The sequence below is a fragment of the Hylobates moloch genome, unplaced genomic scaffold, assembly GCF_009828535.3.
Source record: "Hylobates moloch isolate HMO894 unplaced genomic scaffold, HMol_V3 SCAFFOLD_13, whole genome shotgun sequence".
Lineage (NCBI taxonomy): Eukaryota > Metazoa > Chordata > Mammalia > Primates > Hylobatidae > Hylobates > Hylobates moloch.
This window is the reverse complement of record NW_026652288.1, coordinates 85,080,290-85,106,150: the sequence shown is the minus strand read 5'-3', so window position 1 is coordinate 85,106,150 and position 25,861 is coordinate 85,080,290. Positions and strand designations below refer to the sequence as shown.

Genomic DNA, 25,861 nt, shown 5'->3' with positions numbered 1-25,861 from the left:
TGGAGTTTTAAGAAGATAATTAGTACCATCAAAGGGGATTTTAGAAATTTTGATTTGAGAATGATATGCAGAAGGAACAGAACTGGAAAAATTCTGTTTCACAATGTATTGTATTCACAATTAAAACAGTAAAAATAGATCCCATTTGTGCCAGGCGCAGAGCTTGATACTTGGCATATATTGTCTCATTCCATTTTTACACTTTATATATGAGGATCCAACTTTTCAAACTAGTTATTGTTATCTTCATGTGACAGAAATAACTCTAAAGCTTAGAAGCAATGTAATGCGAAGAGTCATATGGCTGGTAAGCTATACAGGTGGGTTCACGGTCTACTTCTTTTAGCTTTCAAAATTAAAATTCTGATGTCATTACTGTTAAAAGCTATTTTTTTTTTTTCTCAACAAGAAGTAATAGCTGCATGAATTAGGCTGTCTCTGGACACAGAAAGGTAAAGATCCATGTGAAAAGTCTGGGAAAGGAGAACGGTCACAACTTGGCAGCCCACCGAACAGAGTAGTGGCAATGAGGTAATTAAGAGAGAAGGCAATTAAGGTTTCAATCCTGGATGAGTATAAGAATAAAAGTCCTATTAATCACACAGATTCAGTAGGAAGACTTGCCTAAAGGGAAAGAAGAGTCAGAATATTTTAAATAATTATATTTAGTATTTGGCTTCATCGGACAAGTATTACTATAAAGCCTATAAATAAAGTAAAATGTCCTGACCCGTTCACACAGAACACTTCTGCATACAAAGAACTTTTGACTTTCACTGCTTGGTCATAGTCCACATGTTACTGTTAACCCCATTGGCTCTTTTTGGAACACTTTGCAAATGCCTGCACACTGACATTCCTTAAACTGGAGTTTCTCAGGCCATAAAGTGAGAATAAAAGCTGCCTAATACTTAGCTTATAGCAAAGCTTGAGGATTAATGAGAATGCTTATAAAGTGCTTTTAGCTCTACAGAAGAATAGGTACAATATAAATGAGTCACATTATTCCAGTGACAAATACTATCCATAAACTATCCAATAGAACTAAAAAAAAAAAAAAAAAAAAAAAAAAAAAAAAAAAAAAAAAAAAAATCAATCTCTGTCGTTCCTTCTGATACTGCATATTGTCCTGCTACTGCTTTTTTAATTCTTTTGAGGTTCCTGTGAGGAAAAAAAATTAACATTTCTGCAGTATGCCCAACTCGTGAAGGGTACTGAGATACACAAATCAAACAGATCATAGGACAGGCTTTGCTCACCTTCTCATAGTACATTTGGTGTGAAATGAAACAAAAGAAGTAACACATTTGCAAGGTTGCTTCAAAGAAAATATAAATCATATGAAAGCAAGATGGCTATTTTTAGAAGGTGTGATGTTAAAGTTGAATCCATTTTTCAGTACAAAAGACATCAACTATTTTCTGAAGGCATTTAGGACTTCTTTGCACTTTTCAAAGATTTCAAAATCATTTCAAGTTTCAATAAAAATATCAATGAGATGCTAGATTTAAAAGATTCAGCATTATACCTATATCACCTATATACTGATCTAAGGCTGATATTAAAATTAAGTGGTTCTCCATAAGCAATAGGAAATTATAAAACATTAACTAATGTCAAACTAGACATAACATTATATAAAGACTCAAGAGTCTAAATCTGCATTATAGTTATCAATAAACAATGTCCAGACTTTTTAGATATAGTATGAGAACAATGATTTATAGATAGACTTCTATGCTGCTCTTATATATTTAGCAATTTATTGAGACAGGAAAAATTGAGAGAAGAAATAATAACGTGTAGAGACACGAAGTTACACTTATTCAGTGAATCTGCCTCTAGATAACAGAGATGTAAGTAAGATGTAAGTATGAAGACAACATCAGCCTCATCATACTGATTTTAGCTGGAAGACAAACTAGAGTTATAAAATTTAGTTAATAATATGAAAGAAAATTCCAACAAAAAGATGAAATATTCCCTTTAATAGTAAGATTGGAATCCCAAAGTCGTGTACTGAATACTTTCAATTAGAGTATATTTCAAAATAATGCCATAGAGAATCTTTAAATCTTCATTGCTTTCAAGTTTCCAAATTAACACATATATATGTGTTAACACACACGTATATATGTATATGTATGTATACACATATGCATATATAACTCAAAGAAGAAGGAACTTTATAATTTTTATAAAATATGCAGGTTAATTATTGGAAAATGGTAGAAATTTAGAATGGTAGTTCTCAATGTATAATTTAATGGCCAAAGAATATAAAATCAGAATATTAAAGATGAAAAGATCTATAGAATAATAATCACTGTTTCTCTTTGGAGGATGGCAGAGAATTTTATTAATTTTTAATTATCTAAGTAAAATACATAAAGCTGTTCCTATTATAAAAACAAGAACATTGAAGTTAAGCTGAAGACCATTTTGGCCAGGCCCCACATTTTGTTTTCCTATACTACCAAGAAGCACTCTCACCAATATAGTGTCTCCTAAACTTTATATTATTTTAATGCATAGAAAATTTTAAAATAATTGTGTTATTATTTTACTTCCTTTTACTTAAATATTTTCATATATATATATTAGTCTGTGACATTTCTTTTTCACTCTCTAAGGAAGCCTTAAAGACCTCTTTATTTAAGTTTGCAGATGTTATTCTTTTATTATTCTTTGTGGATGTTGCATAGTATTCCATAATTCTAATAGTATTCTAATATACTTAGACAAATCTAAATTTTCCTATTGTAATAAAAACCTCCATGAATTTTCTTGCGAATACATCAACTTGCATATGTGTGAAGGTTTCCATAAGGCTGCTATTGAGAAATAGATTTGGGGTCAGAAAATATGCAAATTTTAAATTTTTACATATCCCAATGAATTGTACTCAAAAGTGGCTGCACCTAATTTTTCCTCTCATTAGCACTATAGGATAGGACACATATTCCTATCCTCCAAAAACCTTCTAAGCAAAAGAAACTACGTATGTAAAGACCTTGGATTAAGAAACAGTATAGTGTACCAGAGGAAACAAAAGAGGTCATATGACTGGAGTGACGCAAAAGAAAGTCAAAGAATTCATATAGGGCGTTTATAGCATGAAACGTACCTTGTCTTTAAGAGCAAGGTAATCAGTTAGGTTTTCCTGCTCTCCCTAGGGCATTTCTGAAAAATTGAGAAATTAAAAAAATACAGAAATGTATAAAGAAGGAATATGTATATATATGTGTGTGTGTGTGTGTGTGTGTACATATATATATTTCTATGGTCCAGAATTAACAGAATTTATGTTAACATATTAATATATATATTTTTTATTCTAAAATAACACAATACAGATAGAGTCTTCTTTACTACCTGCAGAACTACTGCCCTCCCTCCATCCCTCTCCAGAAAGAACCAAAATCATTCATTTGGTTTCTTAAGCCCTTTTACTTCATACTCTGTATTTTAATATGTAACCACAAGCAATCAAAACTGTTAGGTTCTAAAACATGCTGAGTAAGGAATAAGCCAGATAAAAATAGATATACATAGTGTGCTATCATTTATATCATCTTAAAAATCAACAACAGCAAACACTACAAGTTTTACACAGATGGCATGATCAGATTTAGGGTTTTGAAAGCTTGTTTATGATATATCAGAGAATGGATTGGAAGTTTTAAAAGAGGATGCAATGAGATGAGTTAGGAGGCAGCTATAGTTGTCCCAGTGAGAATTAAAGCTGGCTTTGCTCATGGTGGAGACAAGTGAGATAGAAAAAAATGGAAAGAATTGAGACTTAGGAGCTAAAATGAAGAAGACAGATTGAAAAGATGTAAGAGTTGAGAGAGAGGCAGGAGTCTAGTAAACTGCTAGATTGGCAGTGCCAGGAAAATTCTCCTCACACTCCACATGCTTAGGTCACCCTGGGCTGAACTTCTCAACCTCATCCTCCAACTAGCCATTCAGATTTCTTACCTAAGCTAAAAAAATGTCCTGTCTGCTGGACAACAATCAGGAGTAGGTGATTCGGTGACTATTTTGTTATAAAGTGGAATGAAGTCTGAAATCTTTGTGAAATATATTACAGTCAGTAAACAATTCCTTCATTTCAGCATTATGTACCAAAGGAGTTTTGTTTTCTTCAAAAAAACTTGTTGAATACTTCCCATTTTCTAGCTATATGTTAAAGGTACAGTAGTGAACACTACTGTACAGAAGTCAAGCTGTATGCCATCAAGTACTCAGGTAGTTTTTTTATAAATATAAGATACAAAAACAAGTTTGAACATTTGGGGGTTGCTAGAAATGATCAATATCTAAATCTGGGGAATGATGACACAGCTGTAAAGATGAAACAGTGATCTTTATGATTTAGATTAGTGCCATTTATGTTCTTAATTGAGTACATGGTTTCAAAAAAAGGTGAAGATTACATTAAAAAAGAAATGTTCTGTATTAACACAGATGAACAGTTAATATGTGAAAGAAACAGGCATTATATGTCAATGTTTCTACAACTTCCAATCCACAAGAATTTAAACAATATGTTACAAGGGTATGATTCCAGCAGCATGAAGAACCTTAAGCAACATTTGGGTATGGATGAAAGTAAATTGAATTACTGTATTCCTACCTTAGAGGAGTAGTATAAAAATATGCAAATTTTAAAAATATGCCTATTGGAAAAGGCCAATGAAGTGTCAGTCATCTAGTCTAGAAAACAAGAAATGTAATATTTTTAAGAGAGTGAAATTTACATTCGATGATGGCTATTCAGAGAGAAACAAAAACATTTCAAGTTATGAATTCCAACTAAATTATTAGCTGCCATTGTTGTAAAATCTTATTTGTGTTATCCGGAAAATTTGGCAAAATGTTTTATAATATTCTTAGCTAAATTTTTAACATATATGTGAAATATGCATCTGCCTTTGATCAGCAATTATTACTGTATATAACGTGAATCATTTAATAATTGTATAATTGTTTCAGAAAGAATGTAGAAAAATTCATTTAAATGTTTTGAACTTTTTCGTTTTCTATTTCCATAAGTGTAGGGATTTAAGCTGCTTAATTGCTGGAAGTACAAATGCCTTTGCAATATGCAATATGAGAAACTACCCCCAAAATCTACTAGAAATATTCTGATCTTTTCATCTGTTTCTTTCTTCTGTTGTGAATTTTTAAAAACAGGCTTTCAGAGTGTTTTCAAGGTTGATTCAGTAGTTTGATTCTTTCTGAATCAAACTAAGTCCTAAAAAGTAACTAAAGAACAGCATATATTCAAGAAATAACCTAACTGGTCACACTTTTTCTTGAGTCAGAAGCCTTAGGCTACCAGAAGTGAAGTCTTTTGCTCTTAAATATCTACAAGAGTTAAAATTAGTCTAGCAAAATCTTTCAAAAATGATTACCTACCAAAACTCATTACGTATTGGAACAGTCATCATGAGGTTGCTCAGGTTGCCTAGTCAGCACATTCTGTTTCTGGTCATCACAAAGTGAAGAATGGAATTGTGCATCCTACAAATATAGCACTCTCTCTGACACCATAATTATCAGCTATCAGCTGCATAGCTGCCATTAGAAATAGCCAGCTGCTGGTCATCTAATCCTATATTTTTAAAATAGCAAACGGACAAAGCTATGAAGTTGAGTACAAAAATGCTGTCTGGCAGCAAAAATAATAAATATATGTTTATTATATTAGAATTTTTGGATACTGAACTTTGCATATGAGAAAGGATAAGGTTGGAATATGGTTTTATCATAGCAAGAGTTGGATTACTTTGCAGTAGCAACTGAGATTCAAACGTTGAATTGCCATAAATATTGTTAACACTACATACCTGTGCATACCCTTGCAGACACATTAAGTCATATTCACTTATAATCTGGTATGTGAGTGTGTGGCAGTGATTCTATATAGAAATAGAAAGGACATGAGAAAAAGGAATCACAAACAACCTTGCCTTTAAGTGGACCTTACTTATAAATACATAACAATGATACAACGTAAGTCATTTTTTTCTTTTGTTTTGTTTTGTTTTGAGATAGAGTCTCACTCTGCCGCCCAGGCTGGAGCGCAGTGGTCAAATCGTGGCTCGCTGCAACCTCCACCTCCTGGGTTCAAGTGATTCTCCTGTCTCAGGCTCCCAAGTAGCTGGGATTAGAGGCACCTGCCACCACATTCAGTGAATTTTTGTATTTTTAGTAGAGATGGGTTTCAATATGCTGGCCAGACTGGTCTCAAACTCCTGACCTTAAGTGATCCGCCCGCCTTGGCCTCCCAAAGTGCTGGGATTACAGGCATGAGCCTCTGCACCTGGCCATAAGTTATTATTGATCCACAATATTTTTCACCTGGCCATTCAATATCAGAAGTAGCATTTCATTTCTCTCTGATAGACTCTATGATTACACATACTCTACAAAATAAAAATCTGAAGTTGTCAACCCCCAAGTACCTTCTTAACAATTATATCTGTCTCAGTATTTATCACCACCTAGAACTCTTATTTCCTCAGCTGAAAGACAAGGGGATACGTTAGAGGATTACTTGAATATATTTATATTCTAACAAATATAGTACTTTGAGTATCTCCACATATTTAGCCACAACAGAGATGATCCTAGGTCTTTCTTTGGTTTTCAATGTAGGATAAAATTTTCTAGAAAACACTGGAAAATGTTATTACTCTTTACAAAATAGAAGTCACATTTTGTTACATGATGTAATTTTACCAAATACTATCTAAATTCTTTTAATCTCTTATAGATACAAACAGAAATGGTAACCAGAGGCCACAGACTCCAATCCCGTTAATGACCAATGAGATTAGTGTTCATGTTTACCTCAGCTATAGCACTAAAAAAAAAACAAAAAACTAAATTTATGGCAGATGTTTGTCCTGGGTAAACCTATTATTTTCCATTAATAGAAATATATTGTATTTTCATGATGAATAAAGTGTTTCATTTTTAATTGTATTTTATAACTTCAGAAAGCAATGCTGCTTGATGGTAGCAGGACGAGTGAGGAGCCAGGATAAGTAGGAAGGGCATAAGGTTAACAAAATTTCCTATTAAAATAAACCATATTGAGTATATAGGATTTACAGGAGATCATCTTTACACATGTACCTCTATTTGTATGTCCTACAGAACCTCACGTTACATATTTGAGCTTATTTTCCTCTTCACTTCTCCTCATGTTTCTCTGCTACTCCTCTACTGTTACCATATTTGTGAATGGTTCCACAATGCTCTTAGCAGAAATCTAAGGCAGAAACTTCTATATCATCATTTGATCTGTGACTTTTCCTCATACTTAATATCCCATCAATCTCCAAGTTCAATAGATTTCACTTTCTAAATATCTCCTGAATTTGAACACTTTTCTTTATCCTCACCTCCCTACAGTAGTTGAATTCACCACCATGTATTGGCTGAATAGTATGTAAGAGTCTCCAAATTCTAGGTTGCAAAAGAATTATTTACCTCAGGTGTCCATTTAAAATTGCAAGCATTCTCTTAAATCATAAGTGAAGGAAGATGGTGTTATTATATGCCACCCAGATATTTATGTGGCAGTACTTGGCCTTTCTACACTCTTCTGCAATTAAGACTACAAGGGCAAATAAAAATTAAAAATATGAAAAATAAATTCCCAAAAGAACAAGGCTGGAGGCATCATGCTACCTGACTTCAAACTACACTACAAGTCTATAGTAACCAAAACAGCATGGTACTGGTACCAAAACAGACATATAGACCAATGGAACAGAACAGAGCCCTAGGAAATAATGCCGCGTATCTACAACTATCTGATCTTTGACAAACCTGACAAAAACAAGAAATGGAGAAAGGATTCCTTATTTAATAAATGGTGCTGGGAAAACTGGCTAGCCATATGTAGAAAGCTGAAACTGGATCCCTTCCTTACACCTTATACAAAAATTAATTCAAGATGGATTAAAGACTTACCTGTTAGACATAAAACCATAAAAACCCTAGAAGAAAACGTAGGCAATACCATTCAGGACATATGCGTAGGCAAGGACTTCATGTCTAAAACATCAAAAGCAAAGGCAACAAAAGCCAAAATTGACAAATGAGATCTAAATAAACTAAAGAGCTTCTGCACAGCAAAAGAAACTACCATCAGAGTGAACACGCAACCTACAGAATGGGACAAAATTTTTGCAATCTACTCATCTGACAAAGGGCTAATATTCAGAATCTACAATGAACTCAAACAAATTTACAAGAAAAAAATCAAACAACCCCATCAACAAGTGGGCAAAGGATATGAACAGACACTTCTCAAAAGAAGACATTTATGCAGCCAAAAGACACATGAAAAAATGCTCATCATCACTGGCCGTCAGAGAAATGGAAATCAAAACCACAATGAGATACCATCTCAGATCAGTTAGAATGGCCATCATTACAAAGTCAGGAAACAACAGGTGCTGGAGAGGATGTGGAGAAATAGGAACACTTTTACACTGTTGATGGGACTGTAAACTAGTTCAACTATTGTGGAAGTCAGTGTGGCAATTCCTCAGGGATCTAGAACTAGAAATACCATTTGACCCAGCCATCCCATTACTGGGTATATACCCAAAGGACTATAAATCATGCTGCTATAAAGACACATGTACAGATATATTTATTGTGGCACTATTCACAATAGCAAAGACTTGGAACCAAGCCAAATTTCCAACAATGATAGACTGGATTAAGAAAATGTGGCACATAAACACCCTGGAATACTATGCTGCCATAAAAATGATGAGTTCATGTCCTTTGTAGGGACATGGATGAAACTGGAAAAACATCATTCTCAGCAGACTATTGCAAGGACAAAAAGCCAAACACCACGTGTTCTCACTCATAGGTGGGAATTGAACAATGAGAACACATGGACACAGGAAGGGGAACATCACACACCGGGGCCTGTTGTGTGGTGGGGGGAGGGGGGAGGGATAGCATTAGGAGATATACCTAATGTTAAATGACGAGTTAGTGGGTGCAGCACACCAACATGGCACATGTATACATATGTAACAAACCTGCACATTGTGCACATGTACCCTAAAACTTAAAGTATTAAAAAAAAAAGAATGGACTCTGAAATTAAAAAAAAGAAAAAAAAAAAAATTTGTTTGTCAAAAAGGAGAAAGTACTTTAGAATTCTTTTCTTTCCCTTTGAAATGCATGCAAATCTTTTTAAAAGCTAAATAAACCTCTTGCCAGTTCTACAACTCAGGAAAAAATGTATATATATTTTTCTTAAGGACCTGGGAGCCATCTCTTCGAAATGCAATCATCAAGGAAGATAGTGCCCCCTATCTTCTAATTTCTGTGACAAGCTAGGAGCCTATAGTTTAGTTGGTGCCTGGCCCCAAGTTACAAACCTATCTCCTGTCATAAAGATATGAGAAGCGTATTTTTTCTTTGGATAAAGGCAATTAGCAAAAACAGGGGGCCAACCGAATTACCAGGTGAATTTAGAATGAACTATGTGTTCAATGATGCCGTCAAGTTCTCTTACCTGATGACTAGTTTTTGTTTATCCTGAGAAAATGTATGCAATGGGTTGTATCTGCTCAGCTTTATAAAAAGCTAAAAGTTATTTTTTGTCTCTGCAGTCTCTTTAGCAGATTGCCTGTGATGCACATCACGCTCTGGTTTAATGATTATTCAACAAATAAAACTTTTTTTTTTCTCTTCTACCTTTGTCGAGAAGATTTCTAGGTCGGCGGAGGATTTTGTTTTTAATTATATTTCTCCAACAAGAGACAGCCTTTATGTAAGGTTATTTTGCTACTTGAAAAAGGTAATTAACTAAAGGACAGGAATATTGTATAGAGTGGAAAGACACTGTAGTAGTTTAATCCATCTTAGACATGCTTTAAGATTATCCATTTCATGCATTTCTGGGACATGAACAAGTTTAAGGTTTGGTCCTCAATTAATAGACTTTTCCAACTCTCCTTATTCTCATCCCTATTATATCTTAGGAAGGACTTGTTTACAAAATATTTTGAATTTTTTCTTTTGTCGTAATCACTCCATAAGGTCGATGCATGATTTGCTGCCTTTTTAATCATTTCTATTTTGCTGGTATACTCAAAACAGATTGAAGTCTTTAAATATTTTAGGGTTAGGAAGAATTTTAAAAATCATCTACACAAATAATTCAGAGTCCTAAATGGATTCAAAGACATAAAAAAGTAAAATCCACGCTCCTCAGTATAGCCTATGATGGCATGTGTCCTTCCTGCTCTGGCCTTATTTCCCAGCACTGTTTCACTTTCTCCTAGCCTATTTGATATTGTGCTATTCTTCAATTACAGCAGACAAACTCCTCCTCCAGGGTATTTGTATTTGCTCTCACAGGCCTATAAATACTTTCCTTCAAATGTGTGTGGATCACACATTCATTTCCCTCAGCTGTCTTTCTCAATGTTATCTTCTCTATCAAAGTCCTCCTAAATAATGCAACAAAAATAGCATATATAACACCCTCCCAGGCACATCCTTTATTCCCTTACTCTGCTTTAGTTTTTTTCATAGTATTTATCATGATCCTAACTTGCATTTATTTGCAAATAAGTAAATCAATGAATGAATGAGGCCGTAACAAAAAGGTATGGCTATCCCAAAGTTACTTTGAATGTTTGCTTGCAATCTGTATTTTAATTTGTTTGCACTTTTGTGTACTCCTTCCTAACACAACAAAATTCTTCCAAATAAAATAAAACAGGAATCCAGGAATTAATTCAGGGGACAATCAGACGTTATATTCTTACATTATAACTAAGAATAAGAAGGTAGATAGGTGAAAATGACCAGTGGTTCTTGAACTTTAGTGTGCATCACAGTGACCTTGAGGACATATTAAAATACAAATTTCCAGACACCACTGCCAGAATTATGATTCAGAAGGTCTGGAGTGGAGACTGAGAAATCACATTTTGATTAAGTTCCTAGGTAATGCTGCTAGTACTGCTGCTGTGTAAACTATGCTATGAGAACCATTTGAAAGGTAGATCATCTATAAATTGGTATTTCATATTTATAACCACTTTATCCACCCTAGGAGATGGCTCTTATGTGGGAGTGATGCGTGTGTCTGAAATGTATATGGTCTCAAGCAGTAACAATATATATACAAAATGATTTAAGAAATCATTCTTGATATTTTATAATTTCTTTATTATGCAAAGAAAACTTAGAGAATAACTAAATGCAACAATCAAGAAAAAAAAGCACAATATATTCTATATCTATTCCAGAAATATATTATAACTTCTAATTAAATACTTCTAACCTCTAAGTATGATCAGAATATTTCTACTCAAATTTTATGAGAAAAAAATTGAATGACTTTTTTATGTGGATGCAGATAGGCAAACATATATACTAGAAAAGAATGGTAATATTTGATAATTTAACAAAAGTCTTTCACTGGTTTTATTGCCAGTTAGATACAACTCCTGACCTGTTTTTAAATTCCTTCATCAAATAAATAACTGTGTAATAATAAAATCTAAAGGAATTTTAAGAGATTGTGTAATCCCACCACTTAATGAACTGTTTGAGAAAAAGGAGATGTTCAACTTTATAATGCCTTTCCAATATGGGCATTAGAACTTTGATGGGTATGGAGTCAATTTTTTAAACAATTTTCAGTAAATGCTTTTTAAAATTTTGTTTATTAGCTTCGTTATATACTGGGCTATTAACAAAAAAATGTTTTCAAATTTGGAATTCACTGGCTGTATGTTCCAAAGGAAACTCCAAATTGAAATAAATGTTGACCTAAACTGTAGGTCTATCACCTTACCTTGTTTTAATGAGTATGCTCAACTCTGAAATACTGAACCATTTTATAGAAAAACAAAGTTGTAATCATTCAAAAATGTGTCATCTTATTCTGTGACCCTTCAGGTGTAGAAGAATTTAAGTTCAAATATGCAAACGATACCATCCAACCAATTCTTCTCTCAGCAGTGATAGAGGATGAAAGTGCCAATCTAAACATGACTATACAGTAAACATGCAGAAGAGACAAGAATCATTCGAGTGCTTCAGAAAAGAAACATTTCTCTCTTTTTTCATGAAAGTAAAGGTATACAAAATTTTAGAAATCATCTAACTGCTGGCATCTGTATATTTACAGATGGGTGATGCTGATGATCAGCCCTGGTTGAAAAATATTTATTGGGTTGGGTCAACGTCTATATTTTGCATATGAGAAAACTGAGGCCAATGATATCTGCTCCATCCCTGAGCTTTCATTAAAAAAATTCAGAGTATTTTTTATTCTTCAGATAAACCTTGCCTTTTTAGTCCTTGCGTCTAATTGGGTCTGGGACCTTCTACTATAACTGCTTGTTTTATTGATTTTTTTTTCTTAAAATAATTGGACATTGGAAATATCACTTCTTCTATGAAGCATACTGCAATACCTCCTCATAGGCAAATAGTTCATCCCCAACTACTGCATTCCCCAATATAACACTCTTCTCACTTTTTTTCTATATTCCACACTCAGTAGAAATTTCTTAAATACTTATATCTAGGTCATCATGGGAAAATGGGCAGTAATAAAAGCACCCAGAGAAGGCACAGAGGAACAAAAGGGAAATACGATGGCATTATTTTGTTTCCTAATCTTTATTAGGTCTCTTTGAGAACACACTTGAATTAAAATGAATGTTACCTAATAATAGTATATTTTCTAAATAATATGCAGCATACTGGAAGATAGAAATGGTTGGATAATTTTCTCCAGAAATCTTCCAATGCAAGATTTCTAGTAGACCACTTCATAATTTCATCTGTTTATAGCTTTTGTGTTTTTTTAAATTATTTTGAGAAATATAAAACAGAGGACATACAAGTATATTACTGAAATATTTATATCATACTGACTTGTATCCAGGATAAACCTAATTCAATTTATCTACCCCCTCCAGGACAAGAATTTCAAAAATCTTGTCATATGGAACTGAGAAGGATACTTGAATGACCCCTCTCCCAATACATTTTTCCCCAGAGGCAGCACATAAAATGATTATGAGAATTCACTCTGAAGCAAAACTGCTCATGTTTGGGTCCCAGGTCTGAAACTTGAGAGGTCTGTGAGCTAGAGTACACTATTTAACCATTCTGTGTATCTATGACTCCAAAAAATAAAAAAAAAGAAAGAAAAAGAAAACAGAAAAGTGATGATCACTCAACAAGGAGGTTTCTCACATCTGATACATGTGAACTGCAACAGACAAGCTGGTGGTTGCCTGCCGTTGCTCTCGACTGTTCAAAATTCAAGTGTCTTTGAGTCTCAACACAAGCTTCAAAACTATAAAGATTTAATTTGAGTGCCTGAAGCTGAACTATTGTAGAATCTCTTCTTTTTCAAAGCAATATAAAACCAAGTGGAAAAATAGCCTACTCTATGTGCTCCTCTTGCTTTCCAATTATCTGCCCTCTCCTCTTTGACCATTATTGTCATTGACTTCACTGTATTTCATCGACCAATACCAATTAGGCTATTATGTACCAATCACTTCTAAATTCACAATGAAGGCTGGCATGCCATCTTCCACGGATAATGAGAAAGTGAACCACCTAGGCTACATTACAGGTTTTGTACATATTTATTTTATGTGATGCATTGCTCAGAGAAGGAAAAATTATACTTGCTATTCAATCTCATAAAGTTCCTACTTCAAGAAACATTAATCAAAGATGTGAACATTTAATATACTTTATAAATTGAATACAACCACAGATTACTCGTAGAAAGCTTACATTGAATCCAACAATAATGCATTGGACAATAGCCTTACAATAGTGGAACACTTCTTTATTTTTAAAATTTGGCTGAATATTTGGCAGAGGCCCCAAACTGGAAAACATGTATGTGTTACCCATTAAAAAGCTTCTTGCTCTTGCCTTGAGGCCACGTACTTGAAGTCTGCTATTTAGCAGACAAAAACAAATGTAATATTTACAAAATCCTTTCCAAAATACAAAAAGTAGATTTTAATCATAACCTCAAAAACACCTAATATCCCCTTTCTCTTTTTCTCTTTTCTGGTCTCATTCTCATATACTTCAGCTCTCCTTTTTGGATTTCCCAAACTCTTCCCAAACCCAACCAATGGAGAATTCCCAGCGATCTCTCCTCATCTCCTACTTTACCTGTCCTGCTTATTTTCCTTGCTTTCACCATAACTCCACACCATTCCCAATGTCAGTCAAGCAAGATTCTGAGGAGCTCAATCCATTAAACAGATCTGCATAAGAAGGCTCAGGAGCCTATAAGAGAAGAGCTATTTTTCCATAGCTGGCTTTCAACACTCAGTGTATTTTTAATATTTTTGTCATGTCACAGTGTTTATAGGTTTTTATTGATAAATATCAGAATGTTGCATAAACGATAAAACTAAATATGTGTTACACACTAAACATTTATTTTTTTAATGTCAGACAGCTCTGAAGTGCCTTTGTAAAGAACTCATTATAATCTTATTTTACATATGTTTCCTCTTCCTTATTTCAGTATTTTAGTTAGAATTTTTAAACTACAGTGCCAATGAGATAAAGCTTATGTTGGGGTGTGGAGGGCTAACTGGTTTACGTCTAAGAGAAATTCTAAAACTGAGACAATTACTGAAATGGTTTTTTTAAACTCATTATCCTACTCAGTAGAAATTAATATATCCTAACAATTTAAATTAACCAAAATATTTTTTAAAAATTATTTGAAGGCATCGTTTATTCCAGTTGACAGCATTATGATAATGAGTATTAAATGCAAAACACTTTACTACTGACTATAATACTAATTTTTCTTCCAGGATTATTATTGAATTAAATAATTTATGGTGGATGATTAATGTGCTAATTATGTCCACTTTCAGAATTAGTTCAATAATTATTTACTTTCTTCTGCTTCTGAGTAATTAATCAGAGTAGATGCATTTTAGTTTACATTGTCTTGTCTCATAAAAAGGAGTTAGTATTATCTACTGAGTATTTTAGAAACCATTGAATTTTGCGGTTTTGGCTCCTGGCTGGACTTTTTTTTTTTCTTTTCTCTTCCTCTGTATTTTGGCTGCTTGTTTTCTGACTAATATTTAACCCAATTGTAACCAAATTTATAAATATTTTAATTATTAAATGTATCCTAAACAATTGCTTAGTGCTCTATAAAGTCCATCTTAACACTGATTTATCCCTCAATATTATATTTTTTAATTATTTTAAATTTCAAAGATAATATATAGTTACTTAACAACAATTTAAGTGACTCAGCATCATATATTTATTTGTTTTCACACATTATCATCCACATACATTCACATACCATAGAATTGCAGTTTTCACACTTTTTTTGCAATCATCTCATTTAATACTTTCTCTCTTCTGCAAACCTCATATTATTAGAAAATTATGGAATGCAAACAATTTGAATGTAGAAAAGGGCTAAAAGTTTACACGCTAGTGACAAAAACTTTGTTCTTGAATTTTATAGCTATCTGTGTACAATTATGAAACCTACTTTTACAGCATTGTATTAAATCTAACTTCTTCTCCAAAGTAAAAAAGGCTTTCTTTCTACTTAACATCAGTGATCTTGTCATTAGCACAATACTTCTTAAATTCTATAACTGCTATCATTTACTGTTATGATAAACACAATTCAAAGTTATTAAAACAAAACTGTTGTGTTTCACATAAATTTTAATTCCAGTAAGGAACTGGTGATTCAATTAAAACAAATAGCAGTCTTCAGAATGCAAATTATGTCTAAAAATTAATTAATTTTGCTATATCCAGTTAAGAAACTAGTGCTTACATTTATAAAAATAAATCTGTACGATTTTATAATTTACTTTTAATCACAACACAGCACTGTAAATATTACAGTAGAGCATTAAGTGTTTTTTGTTTCAATGTTTTTGCCATTTTAGAAAACTATTGGAAGAATTTCAGCAATTGTTTTCATATACTGATGTGTTTCTGTGAAATATATTTCTGATTGAAATTTTATTTATTTATTTATTTATTTATTTATTTATTTATTTATTTATTTATTTTAAGATGGGGTCTTGCTCTGTTGCCCAGACTGGAGTGCAGCAGCATGATCATGATTTACTGCAGCCTTGAACTCCCAGGCTGAAGGGATCCTCCCATCTCAGCCTCGCAGTAACTGGAACTACAGGTATGCACCATCATGCCTTGCTAATTTTTTTTTTTTTTTTTTTTTTTTTAATAGAGACAAGGTCTCACAGTTTGTTGACCAGGCTGTTCTCAAATTCCTGGACTCAAGCGGTCTTCCTGCTTTGCCTTCCCAAAGTGCCAGAATTACAGGTGTGAGCCACCACACCCAATCTGAAATTATTTTTTTTAATGTATAAAACAGTTGTTTCTGGCTACATATTGCCTAATATCTAGTCTGCTAGAAGACTTACAGTTGCTTATAATATCAATATCAATGATTTAGCATACAAAATTTAAAACAACTTCACAACAACTTAGTGTTGAGGTTTTCTCTTTTGTATTGTTTTGCTATTTTCATAAGTTTAGAAGATTATTTCAAGGCTGAGTATTACTGTATGAGTTCGTATCTTATGCATGTGTTTGGTATTTTTTATTTAATGTTTGTTTAGTCTTTGTATTTCTCATTGTGTTATTTTCTCACATTCTATATTTTCTACATAAATTATGGTTAAGCTGTTTTACACTGTTAGCAATGTAACAGAGTAAAATAACTAATATCTAAAAGATTACCCCCATCCTGATAGCAAGCAAGAGTACCATGCAGCTTAATCGAGTTGTTCTTTGGTGAATAGCTATCCAAATAGTATTTTTCCCCTCCTGCATCATATAACATACATTGAAAATATATTACAATGAAGTCCAATTTTTTTTAAAAGCTCATCATCCATTCATCCATTAAATGGTTGCTTATTTAGAGCAATGTTATCAGGTTGGTGCAAAAGTAATTGCAGTTTTTGTCACAAAAGTAATGACAAAAACCACAATTACTTCTGCACCAACCAAATAAATTTCAACACAACAAAATTATATAAACACACACACAGTATGTGGTATGCTATTTCTTTTTATTCTACAATTAGAACTATCTGTGTATATAAATGAGGGCAATTAGGCTTATATTTACTCAGATATATAGACAGGAAAGTCAAAGGGGAAAAGTCAAGAAGAAACGTTTATTTTATAGTGATAATCCCGTAAGACAACTTTTCTACTTAAAAGTGTTTTCTTTTGATCAGTTGTAATGTTCATCATTTATTCTAAGTTTACTCTACGTAGTGTCCCAGGAGAACTCATCAGTATTTAATCAGCTACATTTCTTCTCATATCTTTTTGTCTTTGCAAAGTGAGCTGTAAGCATTTTCCTGCATAACCTCACATAATTTTCTTATCTTGTAACTCTGTAGATCCTTTACCTTAACCGATTTGGACTTGGATCTACACTAAAATCAAGACCACTTTAATGTTTGCTCTTTTGATATGTCTGCACCTTTTGGCTCTTAGTTACCAGAGTTGAAGGAACTTTGCAATGAGACATTTCAAAGTCACTTTTTGAATAATGTACTCTTGACTGAGACTTGCACTAACATTTTAACCTCTCTTTTAGCATATAATAATAAGGAGAAGACTTTTGACTTTACGTTTTGGAAAATCATTTGCTTTTGAGAATATTCAATATTATTGAAAGAGATGAGTAAGTTTGTTGTTCAGAAAAACAAAAGCAAAACATTTCAAGGTGTATGAAGTATATAGATCAGTAGTCCATAAGTAGCCCAAAGGTGTATTAAACATAGAAAAAAGAGGGACCAAAAGATACTAAATATTTAAGAGGAATTAAATGCACATAAGGTACCTGTGCAGTAAATATTCATATACTAAAAATACATGAGCATCTAATATTCATAAAGCCTTAATTCACTATTCATCATTGACAAAGATTCTGGCTCCCTGCGTTTTTTTCTCAAAGAAACACAAATAAAATCTGTGACAGTTCAGCAGGCCAATTGGCAAACTATAGCTATGAGCCAGGCATACTGTTCCTGTGTCTTTCCCATAAAGCAAACATATGTTATTAGGCTACCGTAAATCCCCCTCTATGGGCTCCTTTGAAACCACAACTCTAGGCCTTACAGCCATATAGCCAATGGGGAAAAATGGATGTGGCAGAGAGTACACACAAACACAGTGATATGGGCAGAAGACAAGGAAAGACACTGGGTAGAAGGCAGGTAGAAGACAAGGAAAGACAGAAGACACTGGGTAGAAGACGGCAGTTCCCCAGCAAAGGCCCCAGCTCTCAAGCGTGAAGACCCACGGCCCTAAATGGGGACAACAACAATAGCATAATCCAGAATTCAGGTATTTTGGTCTTTTCAACATGCTTGCACCTTATTTTTTATTTTTATTTTATTTTATTAATTAAAATAAACCTTTTAACCTATCCCATTTCTCTCTCCTTTGCTTCTCCCTATGTTTTAAATCGATTTAAAAACTACGTGATCAGAGCAATTTAATTTGGTCTATGAGTCTCTCTGTTCCACGACCTCCAGGTAGTGAAACTGGAAGCTGCCTTTGTCTCAAGGTAATTTTCTAAATGACAACTTTTATTTCAGTTAGTGCTGATATCACCAACATTACAATATGGCACTTTTTTTTTGTTTGTTTGTTTGTTTGTTTGTTTGTTTTGACGGAGTCCAGCTCTGTCGCCCAGGCTGGAGGGCAGTGGCGCTATCTTGGCTGACTGCAAACTCCACCTCCTGAGTTCAAGTGATTCTCCTGCCTCAGCCTCCCTAGTAGCTGGGACTACAGGCGCCTGCCACCACACCCAGCTAAGTTTTTGTATTTTTAGTAGAGACGGGGTTTCACTGTATTAGCCAGGATGGTTTCTATCTTTTCACTTTGTGATCCGCTCTCCTCGGCCTCCCAAAATGCTGGGATTACAGGCGTGAGCCACCGTGCCCAGCATAATTTTTTGTAGTTTTAGTGGAGTCGGGGTTTCACCATGTTAGCCAGAATGTTCTCCATCTCCTGGATTTCACCATGTAGCCAGGATATTCTCCATCTCCTGACCTCGAGATCTGCCCACCTCAGCCTCCCAAAGTGCTGGGATTACAGGCATGAGCCACAGCGCCCAGGCGGGATTTTTAGTTAAAAATACATTATCTGACCTGGCGAGGTGGCTCATGGCTGTAATCCCAGCTCTTTGGGAGGCCAAGGTGGGTGGATCACGAGGTCAGGAGATCGAGGCCATCCTGGCTAACAAGGTGAAACCCCATCTCTACTAAAAATACAAAAAAATTAGCTGGGCACGGTGGCGGGCACCTGTAGTCCCAGCTACTCAGGAGGCTGAGGCAGGAGAATGGCATGAATCCGGGAGGCAGAGATTGCAGTGAGCCGAGATGGTGCCACTGCACTCCAGCCTGGGCGACAGACAGAGGGAGATTCCGTCTCAAAAAAATAAATTAATTAATTAATTAAATAAATAAATTATCTGATTCCTTAGTATACCAGAAATTAGTCTGACCCAAAATGTCCCAATACTTGAAATAATCAGATGGATAATTTCAGGAATGGCTGATGTTTATTAAAATTTAACACAAGATACAGAAAAATGCATATGTTTTTCAAGAATTCATTTAGAATTTTTTCTCTTTTTATTTTATTTCGTTAATTTATTTTTGAGATAAGACCCATTTGAGCCTTATGTAGTGAAGGAACTGATTCATTAATGAGAATGTTCACAGCACTATCTGGGTATTTTTTCTTTTGTATTTTGATGTTTCATAATAATAATGCCAAGCAATGAGATATATAAAAACTGCTCATTTCTTGGAAAGAATAACTAATATCTAGGAGATAACCCCCATCCTAATGATAACAGGCAAGAGTACCACTCAGCTTAACTGAATTGTTCTTTAGCGAATAGCTATCCCAATACTAATTTTTTCCCTCCTGCATCATATAACATACACTGGAAATATTTTTACAGTAAAGTTCAATTTTTGTAAAAGCCCAAACATCCATTTATCCATTAAATGCTTGCTTATTTAGAGTGATGTAAATTCCAGCACAACAAAATTATATAAACACACACAAACTACACATGTGCACATGCACATACGTAATCTATATTTTGTGTCATCCTTAGCATAAAAAAGGGGGAAAAAGGCAGGGGGAAAGACTGTAAGAATTGGTAAAGGGTGTTCCCACACTTGTTGAGACATCAACTTAGAATAAACATACGTTGATTATAATTCGAATACAAGAACAATGTTGAATTCAGACTGTCAAGTGACTGCTAACCAGAATCAGGATTCTGACTCAGACAGAAGTTCTCCCTTTGGGCAGAGCCTTGCGCATTTAGAAGCAGCCTGCTATCTTCAATCAGGGTTTACAGAATTTATCTAGTCTTTTTGAATTTCTGGCTATGCAATCTCATAATTTGACTCTGGCCCATCCTCTGCTTGGAAGTTGCAGACTAAGCTCTGGCATCTTGCAAGCAATCTTCACAGAGCCAATGCACAGTTAAGCTCCCAGTGGCTCTGATGAGTTGATCTCCCATTGTTGAACACAAACATTGACCAATTAGGCAGTGATACAACATAATTGTTTTTAAAATAGTTCATTACCAGAGAAAATTAAAATACTTTTGTTTCTGATTTTGGACATCTTAGCTTGTGACTGACTGGATTTCAAATGGACACAATCCTATTCTGCCCCCTTCATCCATCCCTTTTCTTTGTTATAAAATGAAATTTCTTCACATGAATCACTCTCTGTGATTACAAGCATTTCTCCTTCTTGTTTCCTTATTCAACTCCTCCCTTATACAATTTTATTACAAGTTGGAGGTCTCCCAATTCCGTGTCTTAAGCCGTCATTACGTTTTACTTCATTTTCCCTCCATAACAACTCCTCCACACCCAGGCCTTCAATTCGAACATCAATAGAGTTGACTCAAATTTTTACCCCCAGTCTGCACTCTTCTCTGAAAATCGGACCAGTATTTCTAACATACATACTACTTAATCCCTCTTCCTGAATTTTTGCAGGTATTGCACTGTGTGTCAAATGTAAATTAAGAGCATAACTCAAAGCTGCTCTACTTCCTGCAGTTCCTCTTAATGCAGTGTTCTTTCAATTCACCTATTTTTGCATGCAGAAACTAGTAAATTATAGGCCACCTCCTCTGTACAATTTAGTAGAGAACACTGGTGCCCCTTCCTGATACTTATCTGTTGATTCCACTCACGTGGTTTAAATCTTTACTGCTACCTCTGTATTCTAAGACTATAATCACTCTCGTCCAGGGTTTGACACGCTCTTGCATTGCCCTCACTAGATCTGTTTTTTTGCCCGTCTAATTGACCTATAACACTGCATCCAAAAGGACTTTATGAAACATAAATATGATCTCTATAACATTTCAATGGCTTCTTATTGTGATGTCTGTCCCATTACCTTCACCCTCAGTTCTAACTTACATCCTGCTCTCCTTTACGCTTTGCAAAAAAGAGGGTGTCTGTCCACTTTTTCACGTTTGTTCTTTCACAGCATCGTAACCTATGCCGCTCACTGGAAATCTGAACCACCTGCTGAGTTCTCTAAGCTAAGGCCTACTTATGCCTCAGATAATTGTTTGTTACTGTCTCAGGAGAGTCATCCCCGACTTTGACTCCCCATAAAAGTCTAGGTTGGAGCTACCAGCTATATGTGCTTACCGTATCATGTAAATAGGTTAAAATTCAACATTTTTGTGAAATTATTTAACTGGCCATTTTTTTTTTCCTCTAGACTGGAAGCTCTGTAAGAGCAAGGATGTTGGGTATTTTTGCACACATTTCCCAGTGCTTTAACAGAATGCCTGGCATGAGTACGTCCTCCATAAACATCTGTGGAATAAATCAGTAGGTGAGTGTAGGAGAAGAAGATCTGTTGTTTCCTGAATTTTTCTTTGGAGTTCTTGGTTCTACATAATCAGTGTTCATACAGAGCTTCTCTGTAGGTTACAACTCAACCATCTGGAATCTTTTAAATGAAACTTGAGATCATTTCAAAAGATAAACAACTTTTAAGAAATGTTTCTATTAAAATAGTGTATGTACATGGTTTCAAAAGAAGAGTACAGTTGAGCTTATGATAAAAAGTAATCAACTACAAGTTCTTCCTCTTGGACCCCAAGCCCATTTCCCAAAGGCACTATCTTTAACTATGTCCACATTTAGTGCTTTTAGTAATTACTTTTATAGCACTATTTCTAGATTCATGAATTATTTAGTCAATATAAATTTATTTCCTGATATACAAAATGAGATTTTAAGTTAGGCTATTCTTTCCTATCTCTTTCCAAAGCTTAATCCTTATACAATTATGTTTGGTTATGTAGTCACTTGTCTTTCTACTTTTAAATAATATCTACTTCTTTAACTTCATTAACCTTCCATATTTCAGCAATATCCCCTGATTCTTCCCTTTGAATGATTAATTTTACTTTTAAAACGTTGCACTTTGTGATTTTACTCTAATATTTTGCGCTTTCCTGACAAAAGTTATATTAACAAATGCATAATCTAATTATGTCAGTGTTCTGTCTGTAAATTTATACATCATTAAATATGTCTAAAACAGGAAAAAATTGCTCTGAAAGTAAAATAGTTAACATGCTATACATATTTACTTTTTTTAATAACTGAAAAATGTTAAACTACCTAAATTAATGAATTTACAAGTTATCTAAAATAATTTGGTAAGTTCTTGGGAGGGAGATTGGAAAAAAAAGTTTTCCTTCTGTTTGTTTAAATAACATAAATTACACCTAGATTTCTTGTAATCTTATATGTATTATTTCAAGTAATTTATAATAAGGTCTACCTGAATTTAAATTTAACATACATACAGAATTTTCACAGGCAAGGTGAGTCAATAATATGGGTAAGATTCACTCATCATAAGTTATTGATAAATATTCCTCAAAATGATGACTAAATATTTTTAGAAGTAAAAATGGAATACAATCACAAATCAATAACATCCTGGACAACTTTCGCAAGAAGTAGGTAGGCACTTAGCTCAATTAACATATTTATTTTCTTTCATTTTTTTTAAAGTAACAAGTAAAAAAGAGAATCTCTAATGACTTTTAGGAATTTCTCCATGTATCCACAACTATAGAGTTTATGGTTTAATAAGATCATGTTTTTAAAATAAAACATATAAGGTTGATATTCAGAATACATAGAAAAGGAAACAGCCTAGACTTCATGTGGAAAAAAAAATCTCCATGTGTGACAAAGTCATTTAAGAAAATAGAATAGTGGCTATGTACATTTTCAAGTAGGAAATGTAATATAAACTAGATGGAAAATTAAGTTTAGTTGGACAAAGATATGTGGGTATAGTGTAAATAACTGTAAATAAAACCCAAGAAAATGAATGAGGCTTAGTCATAATTTATGAATAAGCCTACTAAGATTCTATTAAAAACTCAGCAATCCATTCACCTCAATTTTCTCAACTTTTTCACCTATTTGACTACCTATTCTATCATGTGATTATTTACTGTCAATACAAAATGTCCTTTAACAGTAATTCACTCAAATAAGAGGAAAAAAAAAAGAATAGAAGCACATTTTAGGATTTTGATAATGACAATACAAGGTCATTAAAGAGACGATAACATGTTTATGCCCCTCAAAATAAACAAGACCAATCTATTTTACCATAACACAGTCTTTATGATTATTCAAAACACATCATTGCAGTATTCATTCTGAAACATTATATACAATCTCAGTTTCTTTATTCTTTTGAAATTTTATCAGGTGTTCCAAGTGTAAACTGGATTCTTTATTATTTCAAAGGTAAGTGTCAAAGAAACTGGTCATTCCAAAGCAGTAAGAATGCTATCCTGGTTATAAGATATTAAATATTTGTTAGTTTTTATACATCTGTTTAAATTTTTAAATTTCTTTTTAATACACTAATAATAATTGTGTACATTTATGGGATACAAAATAATGTTTTGATTTTTGTTGTGCATTGTAGAAGAATTAAATCAAGCTAATTAACATATTCATCACCTCACTAACTTTTTTTGTGTAGTGAGAACATTAAAAATCTACTCTTTTATCAATTTTGAAATATACAATGCATTGCTATTAACTGTAGTCATCATGCAGAGCAATAGATCACCAAAACTGAGTTCTCTCCTATAAATAAAATTTTGTTCTCTTTGATCAACATGTTCCCTCTTCTCATTCCTTCCTCTTTCCCCTGTTTCTGCTAACCACTTTTTACTGTTTCTATGAGATCAACTTTTTAAGATTCCAAAATGAAATCATAAAGTATTTGTTAGAAAAAGTTACAAATTAGATTTTATTAAAATAATGTTCAATGACCAAATCACCACCAAGTAAATTAAAACTATTGGCAGAACATTACAAAAATATCATCTTATAATAAGAATTTTCTAATATATCTTTTTAAGATTCCCATTAGAATACTAAAAACTAGGTTAGACAACCTGTTACTAAGCTGTAATGACAAGACTGATGGAACTTAATCGTGAAATCAATTAGAGGTTCACAATAGCTTACTGGCAGAAAATAAAACAAACTGATTTACCCAGTTTCATGCATTCTGATTTAGAAATATAATCTATAGTATCCAGAAACCATTCCTCAATTGCATGTCTGTGACTATTGCAGTCCGAAGCCAGTGGAGTGCCTTTCTCACTTTCTCCCTCTACTGCTAAGTATCTCTTTTCCTATATTTATTTGCAGAAAGTATTTCCTAGAAAATGAGTGAATGAAAGGGAAGGTAAATCACATTGCATTATAGAAATATATTTTTCCCTGGGTAGTAGTAGGGAAACATCATGAAGGTAATACATATTGAGGTTTGTAATGTAGAAGTATATATATAACATATAGAGTGCTTTGTTTTCCTTGAGATCAGATTATGTTAAAACTAAGTACATGGAATGTAGGCAGATTCCTCTTTAAAATGAACTCTGCCACATTCTATGAATGTCTGATATATGCTAAGAATGTGGATGTCAACTGGGCATCAATCACCTATCAACCATATAATATAGTTTTGTTTCAGAATAAGCAAATAAGAGAAAAAAATGATTTATCAGAGAAATCAGAAGAAAATTTCAGAAAACTAGTTGACGCTTTTATTAATTTATTTTTTTTCAGATGGAAGCTAGCTCTGTCTCCCAGGCTGGAGTGCAGTGGTGTGATCTCGGTTCACCGCAACCTCTGCCTCCTGGGTTCAAGCAATTCTCCTGCCTCAGCCTCACGAGTAGTTGGGATTACAGGTGCATGCCACTACACCTGGCTAATTTTTTTCTATTTTTAGTAGAGATGGGGTTTCACCATGTTGGCCAGGCTGGTCTTGAACTCCTGACCTCTGATGATCTGCCCACCTCAGCCTCCCAAAGTGCTGGGATTACAGGCGTGAGCCACCGCACCTGGCCGACACTTCTAATAAAATGCAAAAATCTATTATTTTTATTTGAATAAAACCGAACCAGGAAGCCATAACAAAAGAATGAAAAAAAAAATGCACAAAATGTGAAGGAAGTGGGTGGGATAATGAGTGGAAAATAGTCTCAAAAGGCAATAGGAAATAAACTTCAAAAATAAAAGACAAAGAGGCCAACACAAGGAAAGGTTTGATGGTATATATACAGGACAGAAAATGGAGTACAGTCCCACCATTTATGTAATAAGTAGTATTATGTAACCAGTATTATGTATTTATGCAA

General features: G+C 33.7%; 1 protein-coding gene across 1 annotated transcript in view; it reads right to left on the bottom strand.

Annotated features, from left to right (window-relative positions):
• Positions 1 to 25,861, bottom strand: part of NAALADL2 (N-acetylated alpha-linked acidic dipeptidase like 2) — a 959,155-nt gene that overhangs the window by 385,263 nt on the left and 548,031 nt on the right. The gene's annotated exons all lie outside the window — the stretch shown is intronic.